Source organism: Trachypithecus francoisi, unplaced genomic scaffold (genome assembly GCF_009764315.1).
Source record: "Trachypithecus francoisi isolate TF-2019V2 unplaced genomic scaffold, Tfra_2.0 Lachesis_group0, whole genome shotgun sequence".
Taxonomy (NCBI): Eukaryota; Metazoa; Chordata; class Mammalia; order Primates; family Cercopithecidae; genus Trachypithecus; species Trachypithecus francoisi.
In genome coordinates, this window is record NW_022681453.1 from 9,082,418 (window position 1) to 9,097,096 (window position 14,679).

The 14,679-nt window shown below is 38.0% G+C and overlaps 1 pseudogene; it reads right to left on the reverse strand.

The window, feature by feature from the left end:
• Nucleotides 1-1,011: 1,011 nt before the first annotated feature.
• On the reverse strand, nt 1,012-1,259 carry LOC117076321 (annotated as a pseudogene).
• Between the last annotated feature and the right edge of the window lie 13,420 nt (nt 1,260-14,679).

The following is a 14,679-nucleotide window of genomic DNA, read 5'->3' on the forward strand; positions in this document are numbered from 1 at the left end:
TTTGTCACAAGATAAAAAGTTTTAGCTGAATGCATGAATTTAGTAATTATAAAACTTTGAAGTATTCTTTTTATTTTGTATAGATAGTTCATTTAGAGACACACTTTTTACAAAGCCTTGAAATAATTCCTAAGAAGCTCAGATTCAAGCATCTGGTTCATTACTCAAATGTCTCCATGTTGGAGGTTTCTGACATCATCGTTATTAAAACCTGACGTTGTTTCTAACATCTGGGCTGTATAAAGGGAAAATAAAAGGCACAATGGAAACTGTCACTGAAACCACTTTTTAATGTTTAAACAAACCAACAAGTACACACATAGCAGGGTTTATACTGGAGCGTCTAACTGTTATTTTTCATTCTGTTCTTTGAATCTTGTTTTTTTCTTCTCTAATCACCGAACCATAATTCATCAGCACTACAAGGATGAACTTCACTGCAGTTACGTTTCCTCCTGAGGAAAAACAAATAGCTCACTGTGGCTCTGACACACTTGATCTACAGTGCTTTGGCATATAAATTTATGTTTTGTAAAAATAAAGCATTCATATATCAATTTTTACATCAAAATTCATTAAGGCTAATATTTATTCATTTATTCATTCCCCACATATTTATTCAATGATTAGCATATACATGTTCTAGCCCTAAAATTATATGTAGCACTTATTATTGAAATTCTTGACTCAGTTACAAGCAAACAGGAAGATTAATTTATTATTTTTTCACATCTGCAACAGATTTATTTTTTCAAGGAATGGATTTTGAGAGCAAAAACATGGGGCAGAGAAAGTTGGAATGAAAAATAAATACACATGCAAGCTGCTTTGTTAATTGTTTTATAACCACAACAAACTAGTACAGAGAATGCCCCAAAGAAAACACAATAAAGTTTCAGAACAGAAGTGTTCCCTTAGCAAAACTGGATACTCCAGTCTCCGGTATTTGGAATTTAGGCTGCAATCCTTGTTTTTGGAAAGATCACCGGGTGTGTGGCACAGGCCATGCTTTCAACCAGATTTGAACAGAAAAATAGCCAGCTGGCCCAGGTAGAAGTAGATGAAGTGTTTGGCTTCATGTGTGACAGTGTTGCCTAAGTTCCCCCCATGATGCAATACCGGATGGGATTGTACTTCCTGTCAAATTCCTTCTGGATACGGGACACAATGTCCTTTTCCAAGACATAGGTCTCCAGTGCCTGAGTAACACATTCCACTGAGTCCTGTTGCATTTATTCTAACGTGTCCACATTTTGCATTTTTCATCATGTGGTTACCATGGAGCAGGGGATTGTCCACTGCAAAAGTCTCTTGGGGGTGATGCTGAGTATCCTGGTGAGGTGCTAGCATGGCTTAGGCCCAGTGGGAGCATCTCAATTTTTTCTTATGAATATATATATTCATATATACAGTGAATATATATATATTCACTGTAAGTGCAGGAGACAGAGTTTTGGAAATCCCACAAATGAAGACAATACAACTGTAATGTAGATGAGTGCTACAAGGAATGGCATTTGAGTTGCCATAAGACTATATAAAAGAAAGAGAACAACTTGCCCCAGGAAGTGATTTTTTTATATTATAAACTGAAGAATAAGCAAGGAGTTAAGAAGGGAAGGGGTGAAAAAGAAATTTGAGTCTGAGGGTGCAGCACCTGCAAAAATTTCATGGTAGAGGAGAAAATAACACCTTCCAAGACCTGAAAGCAGTTTGGTATGGCCAGAGACACAATGAGAAGATGATTTGAGAGAGTATCTGGGGGAGTCAAAGAAAAAAGCACATTTTCTGCTTACTCATATTCTTCTTCACATGATTCCAGAGTTTGGAGTCATCTGTAGCAAAGAAGACAGTTACACAGTTTGTCAGCTGGGGTTTCTGGAGTGAGTTTTGCTAATGTGTTTCTACCCAACTGGAGTATGGACAGGCTCATAAAAAGTGGCGGCCATTGTCCTCACACTTTCTTCCATTCCCCTAAGCCAAAATTGGAGAGCAGGGGATTTTGAGTTCCTTAAGAAAAACAGAGTTAAACCATGTCCTAATCACCAGTTGTCCCCTATCGAAGCACCATCTCTCTCGCCACGTACACATCAGTCCACTCAGCATGGCCGAATAAGAGGAGTAAGCCTTACCCCAAGCTTCTCTGAGGTGTTGGGCCATCTACCACTGTCCACTGGACTGAAAGAGCTAGTTGACCTCCAGGACATCAATGCCACGAGCACCAAACAGCAAAGCTTTGAGGATACCAGCTATTGGAGTTAGTTACGGGTACGTCTCTCTCTCTTTCTCTGTGTGTGTGTGTGCGCGTGAGCACGCGCGCATGTGTGTGTGAATAAATTGACCTTTCTGCTTGCTCACAACAGAAAGAATGTCAAGAATATGTACTATATATAATTGTAATTAAAGAAGGCTATTAGATGTATTAATAAGTTGTTTAATATCTCCCCATCTGTCTGCTGGAATGCAAACTCCCCTAAAATAGGGATCATGTCTTTCTCATTCATTACTGTAGCCCAGCAGAGTGCCTTGCATGTAGTAATCACTGGAACAGTTTTTCTGTTATTAAAAGAATACTGTCATTCCTTGATGGGGGACAGTGAAAGAAGAACTTATGTGAAGGGAAAGATCAGAGACCTGGAGCTCCTAGGACAAATATGAACTCTGGCTATGAAATAGAATTATTGAATTAAGGTTGCATAAGATTGCAGAAGAAGAAAAGATAGAGTGAGATAAGATAGACACAAACATAAAAACAGTATTTTGAGTCTAATACAGTAGAAGAAAGAACAAATAAGTCTGGGGCAACCAAGAGAAAAGGAATTTCCTTGGGGGCATGTAGCCTAAGTCAAAGTGGTCTAGGAAAGTGAAAGGGTTACGGGTAGATGTTGCAAGTAGAACAAAGGCTATTGGCAAAGGCAAGGAGTGAGGAGGATGAAAATAGTTTTGTTTGAGTGTGTGTGTGTGTGTGTGTGTGTGTGTATTAGTTCAGTGTTATGAAAAGCAAAAAGTCAGGCGGAGGATAAAACAAATAGCAGGACCAAGAATGTCAAGCCAGATCTGTGGTTTAGTTGTATTATCAAGATGTAATGTGGAGACTGGATTTAAAGAATGACCAGAAACAGGGAAGAAACTATATGATGAATGGAGAGATGGAAATAAATGCTGGATAGGAGGAGAGAAAAGATCCAGAATCTTGAGTAATTTTTGATGCCCCTTTAGTGACTTGGGCAGATATTTAAGGAAAGAGTGAATACATGACCGAATCTATCAAACAACGAGTTCATCAATGTACTTGACAAAACTTACCTTTAGGAGCTTATACAGCTAGAATAAAAATGATAGAACTGCTAGTTGTTGAGGATTAAAACAAAAACTTTAGATACCTTAAATGAAAGAAGAAAATATATATTTAAATTGTCATACATGCAACATAGAAATCACCTATAAGAAATTTCTTTTCTTTTTGTGTTTTCAGCCATGGAGCAAAGGAGCTAGGGAGTACTTTGTGACTTTACAAAAGAGGGTATTCGAAAGCATTGAAATTATGTAGATCAAATTTGGTTTCCTTAGTAACTCTTTCACTTGTATTTGTGAAATTTTCAATCTAATGGCTGTAAGACTATTGAATTTCACATACAGTCAGATCCCTACTGTTACATTTAACCCAAATTTGTTATTATAATTCTTATTGTCTAAAACATAGAATTCACCATAACCCTATGTTGCTCTAAGTGCCTTTGTCATGATAAGACAATATGATGTATATTATACATCCTAATGTACAAGTGCAAAATATGTTCCCTGAGTTTGGCATAGAACCTTGGTGTGTCTAATGGATATTTGCAATTTTTCTTCCATTAATGTATTCACCTTTATTCCTAATTTATAGCCAGAAAGTTGATCTTGCTCTAAAGTCCAGAAGAAGTAAAAATATAAAGTCATGTAGCCAGTGAGTGAAGGAACTAGGACAAAAACTGCTTAGCCTTGCTCTTGTTCTATTACCATGCACCACCATTGTGCTCATAACATTACAGTTTTGAATAAAATTAGATTAATTGAAAAATAAATACTTAATTTATCACTCTTGAAAGCTGTTCTGGGATCTGGCCTGATTTTAATCATGAATATGTTTGTGCTTTATTAATATTGCATCATACAAATGAGGATTTATTATGCATACCACTTCAGAGCTTTGCTCTTTGGAAATTTTCTAAACCTTCCTTAGAGTTATTTACCTAAGGCAGATGGCCTTCTCTGGCCTTTCTTTTTAGTGTAAGATTGTTTGATCTAAGGTAATGAGAAGTATCCCTTTGAGGTATGAAGTCTATTTTACACAAGATAGAGGCATATATCAGAGGCGGGTTTCAAGATTTTAAATTGCTTTTGGTCAAATAACTTGTACATGGTAGACATTTATTGGTTGACTGGTGTTTTGGTAGATTTATCAATTGATTAAAAAACAAACTGAATGCATTTATAATCTAGGTAAATCAATGAAATAAAATATGTTTGAACAAAAATTAGAAATAACCAGAAATGATAAGCCATGGAATTGCAAGTTTTGCAACTTTCACTTTTGAAAACTGAAATTTTAAGTGTTCAATTTAATTCATAATGTAAAATGATGCTTGAAATGGCCCTTAAGAGAAAGAACACTAAATTAATTTATTTTTAAATGAATATTTGTTGAATAAATGAATTGTATAGATATTTATTTTCTATAACTCTTTTAAATTCCAATTAGTTTTAATTCAAGTTTTATGATGAACCGTAGAATATAATGTCTATAAGATAAATTATAAATCATCTATTCAAAATATTTAATTTTTTAACCCTGGCCTACAGAGTTAAAAAAAAAAGGCCTAGGGGATGAGGGTTAAAATGATCCCTTCGATATTTATTCCAAGCTAAGTTAGGCATGATTTTATAATCCATGTTATATACATATATTAATCAATATTAACTGTGGTGGTAAATTGTGTGTGTCAACTTGGCTAGGTGATATTGCTCAGATATTTGATCAAACATTGCTCTGGATGTTTCTGTGAGGGTGTTTTTGGATGATATTTACATTTAAATTGGTGGGCTTTCGGTAAAGCAAATTGCCCTTCATGATATAGGTAGGGCTGATCCAAATAACTGAAGGCCTGAAACAAACAAAAGATTGATATCCCCCAAGACAGAGGGAATTTTCCAGCAGCGTACCTTGGAACTTCATTTAAAACATCAGCTTTTCCCGGCTCCACAGCTGACTGCCTTTAGATTTGAATTGCAACTCTTTCCTGACACTCCTGCCTACCAGCCTCTCCCATCTGATTTTGGACTCACCAAGCCCCCTAATTAGGTGAGTCAATTCCTTAAAATAAATCTCTTTCTATACAGAGACATGTCTTATTGGTTCTTGTTCCTCTTGGAGATTCCTGGCTAAAACACTAACATTTTATTTAATAATTTTAGAAGCCATTTGTTTTTAAAGATGTCACTCATGTTATCCAGATAGAATGAAAAGAAGGTCAAGAGTAACTGAAAAGGAAAAAATTGCTTCTCAAAATAATAGTCAGGAAATTTGGGTGCTAAGCACACACCGCTATCTTTTCTCGGCTGAGTGATATTCGATAAATCTTTTAATTACTTTGCACCTGTTTTTTCACCTACTACTCTATTTGCACAATTCAAGATGTTTTCACACCTATCATATTGTTAAGCAGCCTAGAGAGAGACAGAGACAGCAAGATGCTTGTATATTTAGGTAAAAACGAGGAAAATAGGGGTCTCTCCCCTAGACCTTCCCTCCCTCTAGCTATCCTTACTCACCTTCCTTCTCTCAGAGGATGCCCACCTTCCAGATCAGCCTCAACCTTCAAAGAGCTGCTTGACGTCAATATTCTCCAGTAGATCATTTCCATCTGTGCTTTTACCACTTGTGGAGATTTTACAGACAAAATTGCTATTTGAATAAGTTGTTCTCCTAAAATTGCTGACATTAAAACAACTACAGCTATTTTTTAGTTATCCATGCAGGTTGAATCAGGCATCATTCTAGTCACCTCCAGAGGTAAATGTGTGAGATGTGAATTGGAAAAATCATGTCTTTACAGGAGACTTCTCTTCTTCTGCACAATTCTGTCTCATATTTGCAGTCTTTGTCTTCTTGTATTGCATTTCTGCTCTTCTGCTTTATGTTGATTACATGAACACATATGGGCACAATCAAAAAACTTTTTATAACTGACTTTGTTGCTGCTCTTTTTGCCACTTTTTGAGGAAAGTGAGCCTTTCAACCTGGGCTAAAGCTCTTACAAATACTGAAATAGCTACCAATCACAATAATGTTCAAGAACTTCTGCTTTGCAAGCAGCCAAGAGTCACATGTTTCTTTGGCTCTATGACTAGCGTGGGGTCCCTAAATGGATCTGTGATATTTGGCTTTGGGGAGAAAATGCTTCGTTTTTGCACAAAGAGACCAGTTTGCATAGTCCATCAAATACTTCTGCTTCTCCTAGCCAAAAAGATAGTCTATCTCTTACCAGAATACAAAGGGAGAAATACATCTATGAAATATGTTTGTGCTATGCCTTTTTGCTAACATCTTGCATTATTTGTTTCTTTTTATTATTATTATTATTACACTTTAGGTTCTAGGGTACATGTGCATAATGTAGAGGTTTGTTACATATGTATACTTGTGCCACCTTGGTGTGCTGCACCCATCAACTCGTCAGCACCCATAAACTTGTCATTTACATCAGATATAATTCCCAGTGCAATCCCTCCCCCCTCCCCTCCCCATGATAGGCCCCAGTGTGTGATGTTCCCCTTCCCGAGTCCAAGTGATCTCACTGTTCAGTTCCCACCTATGAGTGAGAACATGTGGTGTTTGGTTTTCTGTTCTTGGGATAGTTTGCTGAGAATGATGGTTTCCAGCTGCATCTATGTCCCTACAAAGGACAAAAACTCATCCTTTTTGATGGCTGCATAGTATTCCATGGTGTATATGTGCCACATTTTCTTAATCCAGTCCATCACTGATGGACATTTGGGTTGATTCCAAGTCTTTGCTATTGTGAATAGTGCCGCAATAAACATATGTGTGCATGTGTCTTTAGAGCAGCATGATTTATAATCCTTTGGGTATATACCCAGTAATGGGATGGCTGGGTCATATGGTACTTCTAGTTCTAGATCCTTGAGGAATCGCCATACTGTTTTCCACAATGGTTGAACTAGTTTACAATCCCATCAACAGTGTAAAAGTGTTCCTATTTCTCCACATCCTCTGCAGCACCTGTTGTTTCCTGACTTTTTAATGATTGCCATTCTAACTGGTGTGAGATGGTATCTCATCGTGGTTTTGATTTGCATTTCTCTGATGGCGAGTGATGATGAGCATTTTTTCATGTGTCTATTGGCTGTATGAATGTCTTTTGAGAAGTGTCTGTTCATATCCTTTGCCCACTTTTTGATGAGGTTGTTTGTTTTTTTCTTGCAAATTTGTTTGAGTTCTTTGTAGGTTCTGGATATTAGCCCTTTGTCTGATGAGCGGATTGCAAAAATTTTCTCCCATTCTGTAGGTTGCCTGTTCACTCTGATGGTAGTTTCTTTTGCTGTGCAGAAGCTCTTTAGTTTAATTAGATCCCATTTGTCAATTTTGGCTTTTGCTGCCATTGCTTTTGGTGTTTTAGACATGAAGTCCTTGCCCATGCCTATGTCCTGAATGGTATTCCCTAAGTTTTCTTCTAGGGTTTTTATGTTATTAGGTCTAACATTTAAGTCTCTAATCCATCTTGAATTAATTTTTGTATAAGGAGTAAGGAAAGGATCCAGTTTCAGCTTTCTACTTATGGCTAGCCAATTTTCCCAGCACCATTTATTAAATAGGGAATCCTTTCCCCATTTCTTGTTTGTCTCAGGTTTGTCAAAGATCAGATGGCTGTAGATGTGTGGTATTATTTCTGAGGACTCTGTTCTGTTCCATTGGTCTATATCTCTGTTGTGGTACCAGTACCATGCTGTTTTGGTTACTGTAGCCTTGTAGTATAGTTTGAAGTCAGGTAGCGTGATGCCTCCAGCTTTGTTCTTTTGACTTAGGATTGTCTTGGCAATGCGGGCTCTTTTTTGGTTCCACATGAACTTGAAAGCAGTTTTTTCCAATTCTGTGAAGAAACTCATTGGTAGCTTGATGGGGATGGCATTGAATCTATAAATTACCTTGGGCAGTATGGCCATTTTCACGATATTGATTCTTCCTATCCATGAGCATGGAATGTTCTTCCATTTGTTTGTGTCCTCTTTTATTTCACTGAGCAGTGGTTTGTAGTTCTCCTTCAAGAGGTCCTTTATATCCCTTGTAAGTTGAATTCCTAGGTATTTGATTCTCTTTGAAGCAATTGTGAATGTAAGTTCATTCATGATTTGGCTCTCTGTTTGTCTGTTAACTGGTATATAAGAATGCTTGTGATTTTTACACATTGATTTTGCATCCTGAGGCTTTGCTGAAGTTGCTTATCAGCTTAAGGAGATTTTGAGCTGAGATGATGGGGTTTTCTAAATATACAATCGTGTCATCTGCAAATAGAGGCCATTTGACTTCTTTTTTCCTAATGGAATACCGTTTATTTCTTTCTCTTGCCTGATTGCCCTAGCCAGAACTTCCAACCCTATGTTGAATAGGAGTGGTGAGAGAGGGCATCCTTGTCTTCTGTTAGTTTTCAAAGGGAAAGCTTCCAGTTTTTGTTCATTCAGTATGATATTGCGTGTGGGTTTGTCATAAATAGCTCTTATTATTTTGAGATACATTCCATCAATAGCGAATTTATTGAGCTTTTTTAGCATGAAGTGTTGTTGAATTTTGTCAAAGGCCTTTTCTGCATCTATTGAGATAATCATGTGGTTTTTGTCTTTGGTTCTGTTTATATGCTGGATTATATTTATTGATTTACATATGTTGAACAGCCTTGCATCACAGAGATGAAGTCCACTTGATCATGGTTGATAAGCTTTTCGATGTGCTGCTGGATCCGGTTTACCAGTATTTTATTGAGGATTTTTGCATTAATGTTCATCAGGGATATTGGTCTAAAATTCTCTTTTTTTGTTGTGTCTTCCAGGCTTTGGTATCAGGAAGATGTTGGCTTCATAAAATGAGTTAGAGAGGATTTCCTCTTTTTCTATTGATTGGAATAGTGTCAGAAGGAATGATACCAGCTCCTCCTTGTACCTCTGGTAGAATTCAGCTGTGAATCCATCTGGTCCTGGACTTTTTTGGTTAGTAGGCTATTAATTATTGCCTCAATTTCAGAGCCTGCTATTGGTCTATTCAGGGATTCAGCTTCTTCCTGGTTTAGTCTTGTACGTGTCCAGGAAATTATCCATTTCTTCTAGATTTTCTAGTTGATTTGCGTAGAGGTGTTTATAGTATTCTCTGATAGTAGTTTGTATTTCTTTGGGGTCGGTGGTGATATCCCCTTTATCATTTTTTATTGTGTCTATTTGATTCTTCTCTCTTTTCTTCTTTATTAGTCTTGCTAGCGGTCTATCAATTTTGTTGATCTTTTCAAAAAACCAACTCCTGGATTCATTGATTTTTTGGAGGGTTTTTTGTGTCTCTATCTCCTTCAGTTCTGCTCTGATCTTAGTTATTTCTTGCCTTCTGCTAGCTTTTGAATGTGTTTGCTCTTGCTTCTCTAGTTCTTTTAATTTAATGTTAGAGTGTCCATGTTAGATCTTTCTAGCTTTCTCTTGTGGGCATTTAGTGCTATACATTTCTCTCTACACACTGCTTTAAATGTGTCCCAGAGATTCTAGTATGTTGTATCTTTGTTCTCATTGGTTTCAAAGAACATCTTTATGTCTGCCTTCATTTTGTTATGTACCCAGTAGTCATTCAGGAGCAGGTTGTTCAGTTTCCATGTAGTTGAGTGGTTTTGATTGAGTTTCTTAGTCCTGAGTTCTAGTTTGATTGCACTGTGGTCTGAGAGACAGTTTGTTATAATTTCTGTTCTTGTACATTTGCTGAGGAGTGCTTTACTTCCAATTATGTGGTCAATTTTGGAAAATGTGTGATGTGGTGTGGAGAAGAATGTATATTCTGTTGATTTGGGGTGGAGAGTTCTGTAGATGTCTATTAGGTATGCTTGCTGCAGAGATGAATTCAATTCCTGGATACCCTTGTTAACTTTCTGTCTCGTTGATCTGTCTAATGTTAACAGTGGGGTGTTGAAGTCTCCCATTATTATTGTATGGGAGTCTAAGTCTCTTTGTAAGTCTCTAAGGACCTGCTTTATGAATCTGGGTGCTCCTGTATTGGGTGCATATATATTTAGGATAGTTAGCTCCTCCTGTTGAATTGATCCCTTTACCATTATGTAATGGCCTTCTTTGTCTCCTTTGATCTTTGATGGTTTAAAGTCTGTTTTATCAGAGACTAGTATTGTAACCCCTGTTTTTTTTTGTTCTCCATTTGCTTGGTAGATCTTCCTCCATGCCTTTATTTTGAGCCTATGTATGTCTCTGCATGTGAGATGGGTCTCCTGAATACAGCAGACTGATGGGTCTTGACTCATTATCCAGTTTGCTAGTCTGTGTCTTTTAATTGGAGCATTTAGTCCATTAACATTTAAGGTTAATATTGTTATGTGTGAACTTGATCCTACCATTATGATATTAACCGGTTATTTTGCTCGTTAGTTGATGCAGTTTCTTCCTAGCCTCGATGGTCTTTAAATTTTGGCATGTTTTTGCAATGGCTGGTACCGGTTGTTCCTTTCCATGTTTAGGGCTTCCTTCAGGGTCTCTTGTAAGGCAGGCCTGATGGTGACAAAATCTCTAAGCATTTGCTTATCTGTAAAGGATTTTATTTCTCCTTCACTTATGAAACTTAGTTCGGCTGGTTATGAATTTCTGGGTTTAAAATTCTTTTCTTTAAGAATGTTGAATATTGGCCCCCACTCTCTTCTGGCTTGGAGAGTTTCTGCCGAGAGATCTGCTGTTAGTCTGATGGGCTTCCCTTTGTGGGTAACCTGACCTTTCTCTCTGGCTTCCCTTAAGATTTTTTCCTTCATTTCATCTTTGGTGAATCTGGCAATTATGTGTCTTGGAGTTGCTCTTCTTGAGGAGTATCTTTGTGGCGTTCTCTGTATTTCCTGAATTTGAATGTTGGCCTACTAGGTTGGGGTGGTTCTCCTGGATGATATCCTGAAGAGTGTTTTCCAACTTGGTTCCATTTTCCCCCTCACTTTCAGGCACCCCAATCAGACGTAGATTTGGTCTTTTTACATAATCCCATACTTCTTGCAGGCTTTGTTCTTTTCTTTTTCTTCTTTTTTCTTTCGATTGCTCTTCTCGCTTCATTTTATTCATTGGATCCTCAGCCGCTGATACTCTTTCTTCCAGTTGATCGAGTCAGTTACTGAAGCTTGTGCATTTGTCACGTATTTCTCATGTCATGGTTTTCATCTCTGTCATTTCGTTTATGACCTTCTCTGCATTAATTATTCTAGTTATCAATGCTTCCACTCTCTTTTCAGGATTTGTAGTTTCTTTGCACTGGGTACGTAATTCCTCCTTTAGCTCTGAGAAGTTTGTTGGACTGAAGCCTTCTTCTCTCATCTCGTCAAAGTCATTCTCTGTCCAGTTTTGATCCGTTGCTGGTGATGAGCTGCATTCCTTTGCAGGGGGAGATGCGCTCTTATTTTTTGAATTTCCAGCTTTTCTGCCGTGCTTTTTCCCCATCTTTGTGGTTTTATCTGCCTCTGGTCTTTGATGATGGTGACGTACTGATGGGGTTTTGTTGTGGATGTCCTTCCTGTTTGTTAGTTTTCCTTCTAACAGTCAGGACCCTCAGCTGTAGGTCTGTTGGAGATTGCTTGAGGTCCACTTCAGACTCTGTTTGCCTGGGTATCAGCAGCAGAGGTTGCAGAAGATAGAATATTGCTGCACAGCGAGTGTACCTGTCTCATTCTTGCTTTGCTAGCTTCCTCTCAGGGGTGTACTCCACCATGTGAGGTGTGGGGTGTTGGTCTGCCCCTAGAGGGGGATGTCTCCCAGTTAGGCTACTCAGGGGTCAGGGACCCACTTGAGCAGGCAGTCTGTCCCTTCTCAGATCTCAACCTCTGTGTAGGGAGACCCGCTGCTCTCTTCAAAGCTGTCAGAGAGAGTCGTTTGCATCTGCAGAAGTTTCTGCCGCTTTTTTGTTGTTGTTGTTGTTTAGCTGTGCCCTGTCCCCAGAAGTGGAGTCTACAGAGACAGGCAGGCCTCCTTGAGCTGCTGTGAGCTCCAACCAGTTCGAGCTTCCCAGTGGCTTTGTTTACCTACTTAAGCTTCAGCAATGGTGGGTGCCCCTCCCCCCGCGTTGCTGCTGCCTTGTCTAGATCGCAGACTGCTGTGCTAGCAATGAGGGAGGCTCCCTGGGCGTGGGACCCTCCTGCCCAGTTGTGGGATATAATCTCCTGGTGTGCCTGTTTGCTCCCTTGGTAAAGCACAGTATTGGGGTGGGAGTTACCCGATTTTCCAGATGTTGTATGTCTCAGTTCCCCTGGCTAGGAAAAGGGATTCCCTTCCCCCTTGCGCTTCCCAGGTGAGGCGAGGCCTTGCCTTGCTTCAGCTCTGGCTGGTCAGGCTGCAGCAGCTGACTAGCACCGATTGTTCGGCACTCCCTAGTAAGATGAACCCAGTACCTCAGATGAAAATGCAGAAATCACCTGTCTTCTGTGTGGCTCGTGCTGGGAGCTGGAGACTGGAGCTATTCCTATTCGGCCATCTTGCTCCGCCACCATGCATTATTTGTTTCTAATAGGAGTAATGGCTTTTCAATAAATTGATGGGTTTAAAATTTTGCTTTTTTTTTTTTTAACACGAAGCCTGTGCCTTTCCTAGAAATTTAAGATATAAATGTATTCTTACATGTAAATTTGAAATGTCAGTGACCTATTATGAGATGATATGTATTTTTAAATGAACAGATACTTCTTCACTATGCTGTTTGTCTACCAAAGAGTTTAAACCTTAAGCCTTCATATATCTTCACTCAGATAACAGTTATATTGTCATATTATAATGGGAAAAAATTTTTGTTTGGAATATAAACTACTGTAAAAGTTTACAGAGTTCATACACCTATTATCTGTCTTCATTTAAAAAAAGGCTTAATTACCTAAATTAAATTTAGGAAACAACACTTTTAGTTCAAAATTTATGTCTGAACAGTGTTTATACACTATAAAAAATTTAAATTGCGAAGACTGGATGTATATTTTATTTCTCTTTCTGAATAGACTGTCATACTTAATATATGCACTAAAATTATTTTGAGACCAGGAATTTTGAAATTTATTATAGATGGGTAGTTAATTTACTAATTCTGTCTCATGAAGTATAAGCTTGCATTATGTTGGTTGTTAAATAGGCTTGCTATGTTAGTAGAAAGAGCATGGTTGAACTAGATATTTTGATATGTATGGGCATTACTTTTAGTGACATTTGTTTGCCATTTTTGTTGCTCATGCTTCTTAAGTACAGTCTGAGACCTAGTCTCTTTCCAAGTTTAGTAAAATAATCCACCTTTTTTTGCAGACTCTATTCAGAAGGTTAAAAAAATTAACTTTTGTTTTTGGAATATTTAACATTTTGAGTCAAGGAAGTTGCTATTTTGAGATTAGCAATGATATTGTGAAAATAAATATTATTCAGATTTTATGTTCCTTAAAGTTCATTCTTACTCCACAAATGGATGTTTAAGGAATTATGCATTATAAACAAAGGACATTAAGTGAGCTATATTATGGGTGCATTTTCCTTCACATGCAATTGGGTGTATTTTGAATACAGGGATTATTCTCATTAGTTTCTTGATATTTTGTTATACAGGAATCCAGAGTTCCTATTCTTACAACGCGACTGTTTATAATGTGAAGCACATCTTTCTATTACCTTGTTTTTGTTGCTTTTCTCCACAACAAGAATTCAAGAATTGCTGATATGAGAATGAGTATCTTTTTTAAAAAAATTATGCTTTAAATTCTGGGATACATGTGCCAAATGTGCAGGTTTGTTACATAGGTATGCATGTGCCATGGTGGTTTGCTGCACCCATTAACCCATCGTCTACATTAGGTATTTCTCCTAATGCTATCTCTCCTCTAGCCCCCGAACCCCCGGAAGGCCCCAGTGTGTGATGTTCCCCTGCCTGTGTCCATGTGTTCTCATTGTTCAACTCCCACTTATGAGTAAGGACATGCAGTGTTTGGTTTTCAGTTCCTGTGTTAGTTTGCTGAGAATGATGTTTTCCAGCTTCATCTATGTCCCTGCAAAGGACAGGAATTCATCCTTTCCTCATGGCTGCATAGTATTCCATGGTATATATGTACCACATATCCAGTCTATCATTGATGGACATTTGGGTTGGTTCCAAGTCTTTCCCATTGTGAACAGTGCTCCGGTAAACTTACGTGTGCATGTGTCTTTAAAGTAGAATGATTTATCATCCTTTGGGTGTTTACCCAGTAATGGGATGGCTGGATCAAATGGTATTTATGTTTCTAGTTCCTTAAGGAATTGCCACATTATCTTCCACAATGGTTGAATTAATTTACACTCCCACCAACAGTGTAAAAGCCTTCCTATTTCTCCACAACCTCTCCAACATCTGTTGTTTCCTGACGTTTTAATGATGGCCATTCTAAC